Source organism: Phyllobates terribilis, unplaced genomic scaffold, assembly GCF_046119375.1.
Source record: "Phyllobates terribilis strain yellow unplaced genomic scaffold, ASM4611937v1 Scaffold_31__1_contigs__length_13893835, whole genome shotgun sequence".
NCBI classification, from domain to species: domain Eukaryota; kingdom Metazoa; phylum Chordata; class Amphibia; order Anura; family Dendrobatidae; genus Phyllobates; species Phyllobates terribilis.
The window spans coordinates 855,373-863,758 of record NW_027362791.1 but is presented as its reverse complement, the minus strand read 5'-3'; positions in this window follow the sequence as shown (position 1 = coordinate 863,758).

The following is an 8,386-nucleotide window of genomic DNA, read 5'->3' as shown; positions in this document are numbered from 1 at the left end:
CTATCTGAAAGTCTGATAAACGCCAGAAAAATGACTAAGTCCCCAAAAAAATTTTTTTCAACTTTTTTCAATTTAACCCCTGTGGGATATATATTCTACCCACACACATTTGGAACTCTCCTGGGGTACCCTCACACATATTATTCCCTCACTTAGTGGATATTTTCACAATAAAGTGAAATTTTCAAAAATCCAGAAAATTGGCTGAAAACGACTAAATATCAAGGACTCATTGGGCGAATCGCTCTGGAACGGAAATTGGAATGCTCACTGACATTTCCCCTATCTGAAAGTCTGATAAACGCCGGAAAAATGACTAAGTCCAAAAAAAAAATTTTTTCAACTTTTTTCAATTTTACCCCGTGGGATATATATTCTACCCACACACATTTGGAACTCTCCTAGGGTACCCTCACACATATTATTCCCTTATTTAGTGGACATTTTCACAAAAAAGTGAAATTTTCAAAAATCCAGAAAATTGGCTGAAAACGACTAAATATCAAGGACTCATTGGGCGAATCGCTCTGGAACTGAAATCGGAACGCTCACTGACATTTCCCCTATCTGAAAGTCTGATAAACGCCGGAAAAATGACTAAGTCCAAGAAAAAAATTTTTTAAACTTTTTTCAATTTTACCCCGTGGAATATATATTCTACCCTCACACATTTGGAACTCTCCTGGGGTATCCTCACACATATTATTCCCTCATTTAGTGGATATTTTCACAAAAACGTGAAATTTTCAAAAATCCAGAAAATTGGCTGAAAGCGACTAAATATCAAGGACTCATTGGGCGAATTGCTCTGGAACTGAAATCTGAACGCTCACTGACATTTCCCCTATCTGAAAGTCTGATAAACGCCGGAAAAATGACTAAGTCCAAGAAAATTTTTTTTTAAACTTTTTTCAATTTTACCCCGTGGGATATATATTCTACCCACACACATTTGGAACTTTTCTGGGTTACCCTCACACATATTATTCCCTCATTTAGTGGATATTTTCACAAAAAAGTGACATTTTCAAAAATCCAGAAAATTGGCTGTAAACAACTAAATATCAAGGACTCATTGGGCGAATCGCTTTGGAACTGAAATCGGAATGCTCACTGACATTTCCCCTTTCTGAAAGTCTGATAAATGCCGGAAAAATGACTAAGTCCCCAAAAAAAATTTTTTCAACTTTTTTCAATTTTACCCCCGTGGAATATATATTCTACCAACACACATTTGGAACTCTCCTGGGGTACTCTCACACATATTATTCCCTCATTTAGTGGATCTTTTCACAAAAAAGTGAAATTTTAAAAAATCCAGAAAATTAGCTGAAAACGACTAAATATCAAGGACTCATTGGGCGAATCGCTCTGCAACTGAAATCGGAACGCTCACTGACATTTCCCCTATCTGAAAGTCTGATAAACGCCGGAAAAATGACTAAGTCCAAGAAAAAACTTTTTTAAACTTTTTTCAATTTTACCCCATGGGATATATATTCTACCCTCACACATTTGGAACTCTCCTGGGGTACAATCACACATATTATTCCCTCATTTTGTGGATATTTTCACAAAAACGTGAAATTTTCAAAAATCCAGAAAATTGGCTGAAAACGACTAAATATCAAGGACTCATTGGGCGAATCGCTTTGGAACTGAAATCGGAATGCTCACTCACATTTCCCCTATCTGAAAGTCTGATAAACGCCAGAAAAATGACTAAGTCCCCAAAAAAATTTTTTTCAACTTTTTTCAATTTAACCCCTGTGGGATATAAATTCTACCCACACACATTTGGAACTCTCCTGGGGTACCCTCACACATATTATTCCCTCACTTAGTGGATATTTTCACAATAAAGTGAAATTTTCAAAAATCCAGAAAATTGGCTGAAAACGACTAAATATCAAGGACTCATTGGGCGAATCGCTCTGGAACGGAAATCGGAATGCTCACTGACATTTCCCCTATCTGAAAGTCTGATAAACGCCGGAAAAATGACTAAGTCCAAAAAAAAAATTTTTTCAACTTTTTTCAATTTTACCCCGTGGGATATATATTCTACCCACACACATTTGGAACTCTCCTAGGGTACCCTCACACATATTATTCCCTTATTTAGTGGACATTTTCACAAAAAAGTGAAATTTTCAAAAATCCAGAAAATTGGCTGAAAACGACTAAATATCAAGGACTCATTGGGCGAATCGCTCTGGAACTGAAATCGGAACGCTCACTGACATTTCCCCTATCTGAAAGTCTGATAAACGCCGGAAAAATGACTAAGTCCAAGAAAATTTTTTTTTAAACTTTTTTCAATTTTACCCCGTGGGATATATATTCTACCCACACACATTTGGAACTTTTCTGGGTTACCCTCACACATATTATTCCCTCATTTAGTGGATATTTTCACAAAAAAGTGACATTTTCAAAAATCCAGAAAATTGGCTGTAAACAACTAAATATCAAGGACTCATTGGGCGAATCGCTTTGGAACTGAAATCGGAATGCTCACTGACATTTCCCCTTTCTGAAAGTCTGATAAATGCCGGAAAAATGACTAAGTCCCCAAAAAAAATTTTTTCAACTTTTTTCAATTTTACCCCCGTGGAATATATATTCTACCAACACACATTTGGAACTCTCCTGGGGTACTCTCACACATATTATTCCCTCATTTAGTGGATCTTTTCACAAAAAAGTGAAATTTTAAAAAATCCAGAAAATTGGCTGAAAACGACTAAATATCAAGGACTCATTGGGCGAATCGCTCTGCAACTGAAATCGGAACGCTCACTGACATTTCCCCTATCTGAAAGTCTGATAAACGCCGGAAAAATGACTAAGTCCAAGAAAAAACTTTTTTAAACTTTTTTCAATTTTACCCCATGGGATATATATTCTACCCTCACACATTTGGAACTCTCCTGGGGTACAATCACACATATTATTCCCTCATTTTGTGGATATTTTCACAAAAACGTGAAATTTTCAAAAATCCAGAAAATTGGCTGAAAACGACTAAATATCAAGGACTCATTGGGCAAATCGCTTTGGAACTGAAATCGTAATGCTCACTGACATTTCCCCTATCTGAAAGTCTGATAAATGCCGGAAAAATGACTAAGTCCCCAAAAAAATTTTTTTCAACTTTTTTCAATTTAACCCCTGTGGGAAATATATTCTACCCACACACATTTGGAACTCTCCTGGGGTACCCTCACACATATTATTCCCTCAATTAGTGGATATTTTCACAATAAAGTGAAATTTTCAAAAATCCAGAAAATTGGCTGAAAACGACTAAATATCAAGGACTCATTGGGCGAATCGCTCTGGAACGGAAATCGGAATGCTCACTGATATTTCCCCTATCTGAAAGTCTGATAAACGCCGGAAAAATGACTAAGTCCAAAAAAAAAATTTTTTCAACTTTTTTCAATTTTACCCCCGTGGGATATATATTCTACCCTCACACATTTGGAACTCTCCTGGGGTATCCTCACACATATTATTCCCTCATTTAGTGGATATTTTCACAAAAACATGAAATTTTCAAAAATCCAGAAAATTGGCTGAAAACGACTAAATATCAAGGACTCATTGGGTGAATTGCTCTGGAACTGAAATCTGAACGCTCACTGACATTTCCCCTATCTGAAAGTCTGATAAACGCCGGAAAAATTACTAAGTCCCAAAAAAAAATTTTTTAAACTTTTTTCAATTTTACCCCGGTGGGATATATATTCTACCCACACATATTTGGAACTCTTCTGGGGTACCCTCACACATATTATTCCCTCATTTAGTGAATATTTTCACAAAAAAGTGAAATTTTCAAAAATCCTGAAAATAGGCTGAAAACGACTAAATATCAAGGACTCATTGGGCGAATCGGTCTGGAACTGAAATCGGAACGCTCACTGACATCTGCCCTATCTGAAAGTCTGATAAACGCCGGAAAAATGACTAAGTCCAAGAAAATTTTTTTTTAAACTTTTTTCAATTTTACCCCGTGGGATATATATTCTACCCACACACATTTGGAACTCTCCTGGGGTACCCTCACACATATTATTCCCTCATTTAGTGGATATTTTCACAAAAAAGTGTATTTTTCAAAAATCAAGAAAATTGGCTGAAAACGACTAAATATCAAGGACTCATTGGGCGAATCACTCTGGAACTGAAATCGGAATGCTCACTGACATTTCTCCTATCTGAAAGTCTGATAAACGCCAGAAAAATGACAGTCCAAAAAAAAAATTTTTTCAACTTTTTTCAATTTTGCCCCCGTGGGATATATATTCTACCCACACACATTTGGAACTTTCCTGGGGTACCCTCACACATATTATTCCCTCATTTAGTGGATATTTTCACAAAAACGTGAAATTTTCAAAAATCCAGAAAATTGGCTGAAAACAACTAAATATCAAGGAATCACTGGGCGAATCGCTCTGGAACTGAAATCGGAACGCTCACTGACATTTCCCCTATCTGAAAGTCTGATAAACGCCGGAAAAATGACTAAGTCCAAGAAATAAATTTTTTAAACTTTTTTCAATTTTACCCCGTGGGATATATATTCTACCCACACACATTTGGAACTCTTCTGGGGTACCCTCACACATATTATTCCCTCATTTAGTGGATATTTTCACAAAAACTTGAAATTTTCAAAAATCCAGAAAATTGGCTGAAAACGACTAAATATAAAGGACTCATTGGGCGAATCGCTCTGGAAATGAAATCGGAACACTCACTGACGTTTCCCCTATCTGAAAGTCTGATAAACGCCGGAAAAATGACTAAGTCCAAGAAATTTTTTTTATAAACTTTTTTCAATTTTACTCCATGGGATATATATTCTACCCACACACATTTGGAACTCTCCTGGGGTACCCTCACACATATTATTCCCTCACTTAGTGGATATTTTCACAATAAAGTGAAATTTTCAAAAATCCAGAAAATTGGCTGAAAACGACTAAATATCAAGGACTCATTGGGCGAATCGCTCTGGAACGGAAATCGGAATGCTCACTGACATTTCCCCTACCTGAAAGTCTGATAAACGCCGGAAAAATTACTAAGTCCAAAAAAAAATTTTTTCAACTTTTTTCAATTTTACCCTCGTGGGATATATATTCTACCCACACACATTTGGAACTCTTCTGGGGTACCCTCACACATATTATTCCCTCATTTATTGGATATTTTCACAAAAACGTGAAATTTTCAAAAATCCAGAAAATTGGCTGAAAACGACTAAATATCAAGGACTCATTGGGCGAATTGCTCTGGAACTGAAATCTGAACGCTCACTGACATTTCTCCTATCTGAAAGTCTGATAAACGCCAGAAAAATGACAGTCCAAAAAAAAAAGTTTTTCAACTTTTTTCAATTTTGCCCCCGTGGGATATATATTCTACCCACACACATTTGGAACTTTCCTGGGGTACCCTCACACATATTATTCCCTCATTCAGTGGATATTTTCACAAAAAAGTGAAATTTTCAAAAATCCAAAATATTGGCTGAAAATGACTAAATATCAAGGACTCATTGGGGAATCGCTCTGGAACTGAAATCGGAATGCTCACTGACATTTCCCCTATCTGAAAGTCTGATAAACGCCGGAAAAATGACTAAGTCCAAGAAAAAAATTTTTTAAACTTTTTTCAATTTTACCCCGTGGGATATATATTCTACCCACACACATTTGGAACTCTTCTGGGGTACCCTCACACATATTATTCCCTCATTTAGTGGATATTTTCACAAAAACGTGAAATTTTCAAAAATCCAGCAAATTGGCTGAAAACGACTAAATATCAAGGACTCATTGGGCGAATCGCTCTGGAACTGAAATCGGAACACTCACTGAAATTTCCCCTATCTGAAAGTCTGATAAACGCCCGAAAAATGACTAAGTTAAAGAAATTTTTTTTTTTAAACTTTTTACAATTTTACCCCGTGGGATATATATTCTACCCACACACATTTGGAATTCTTCTGGTGTACCCTCACACATATTATTCCTTCATTTAGTGGATATTTTCACAAAAAAGTGAAATTTTCAAAAATCCAGAAAATTGACTGAAAACGACTAAATATCAAGGACTCATTGGGCGAATCGCTCTGGAACTGAAATCGGAACGCTCACTGACATTTCCCCTATCTGAAAGTCTGATAAACGCCAGAAAAATGACTAAGTCCAAAAAAAAAATGTTTTAAACTTTTTTCAATTTTACCCCGTGGGATATATATTCTACCCACACACATTTGGAACTCTTGTGGGGTACCCTCACACATATTATTCCCTCATTTAGTGGATATTTTCACAAAAAAGTGAAATTTTCCAAAATCCAGAAAATTGACTGAAAACGACTAAATATCAAGGACTCATTGGGGGAATCGCTCTGGAACTGAAATCAGAATGCTCACTGACATTTCCACTATCTAAAAGTCTGATAAACGCTGGAAAAATGATTAAGTAAAAAAAAAAATTTTTTTTCAACCTTTTTCAATTTTACCCCTCTGGGATATATATTCTACCCACACACATTTCGTACTCTCCTGGGGTACCCTCACACACATTATTCCCTCATTTAGTGGATATTTTCACAAAAAAGTGAAATTTTCAAAAATCCAGAAAATTGGCTGAAAACGACTAAATATCAAGGAATCACTGGGCGAATCGCTCTGGAACTGAAATCGGAACGCTCACTGACATTTCCCCTATCTGAAAGTCTGATAAACGCCGGAAAAATGACTAAGTCCAAGAAAAATTTTTTTTAAACTTTTTTCAATTTTACCCCGTGGGATATATATTCTACCCACACACATTTGGAACTCTTCTGGGGTACCCTCACACATATTATTCCCTCATTTAGTGGATATTTTCACAAAAACTTGAAATTTTCAAAAATCCAGAAAATTGGCTGAAAACGACTAAATATAAAGGACTCATTGGGCGAATCGCTCTGGAAATGAAATCGGAACACTCACTGACATTTCCCCTATCTGAAAGTCTGATAAACGCCGGAAAAATGACTAAGTCCAAGAAATTTTTTTTATAAACTTTTTTCAATTTTACCCCGTGGGATATATATTCTACCCACACACATTTGGAACTCTTCTGGTGTACCCTCACACATATTATTCCTTCATTTAGTGGATATTTTCACAAAAAAGTGAAATTTTCAAAAATCCAGAAAATTGGCTGAAAACTACTAAATATCAAGGACTCATTGGGCGCATCGCTCTGGAACTGAAATCGGAATGCTCACTGACATTTCCCCTATCTGAAAGTCTGATAAACGCCGGAAAAATGACTAAGTCCAAGAAAAAATTTTTTAAAACTTTTTTCAATTTTACCCCGTGGGATATATATTCTACCCAAACACATTTGGAACTCTTGTGGGGTACCCTCACACATATTATTCCCTCATTTAGTGGATATTTTCACAAAAAAATGAAATTTTCAAAAATCCAGAAAATTGACTGAAAACGACTAAATATCAAGGACTCATTGGGCGAATGGCTCTGGAACTGAAATCAGAATGCTCACTGACATTTCCACTATCTAAAAGTCTGATAAACGCCGGAAAAATGATTAAGTAAAAAAAAAAATTTTTTTTCAACCTTTTTCAATTTTACCCCTCTGGGATATATATTCTACCCACACACATTTGGAACTCTCCTGGGGTACCCTCACACATATTATTCCCTCATTTAGTGGATATTTTCACAAAAAAGTGAAATTTTCAAAAATCCAGAAAATTGGCTGAAAACGACTAAATATCAAGGACTCACTGGGCGAATCGCTCTGGAACTGAAATCGGAACGCTCACTGACATTTCCCCTATCTGAAAGTCTGATAAACGCCGGAAAAATGACTAAGTCCAAGAAAAAAAATTTTTAAACTTTTTTCAATTTTACCCCGTGAACTTTTTTCAATTTTACCCCGTGGGATATATATTCTACCCACACACATTTGGAACTCTTCTGGGGTACCCTCACACATATTATTCCCTCATTTAGTGGATATTTTCACAAAAACTTGAAATTTTCAAAAATCCAGAAAATTGGCTGAAAACGACTAAATATAAAGGACTCATTCGCTCTGGAAATGAAATCGGAACACTCACTGACATTTCCCCTATCTGAAAGTCTGATAAACGCCGGAAAAATGACTAAGTCCAAGAAATTTTTTTTATAAACTTTTTTCAATTTTACCCCGTGGGATATATATTCTACCCACACACATTTGGAACTCTTCTGGTGTACCCTCACACATATTATTCCTTCATTTAGTGGATATTTTCACAAAAAAGTGAAATTTTCAAAAATCCAGAAAATTGGCTGAAAACT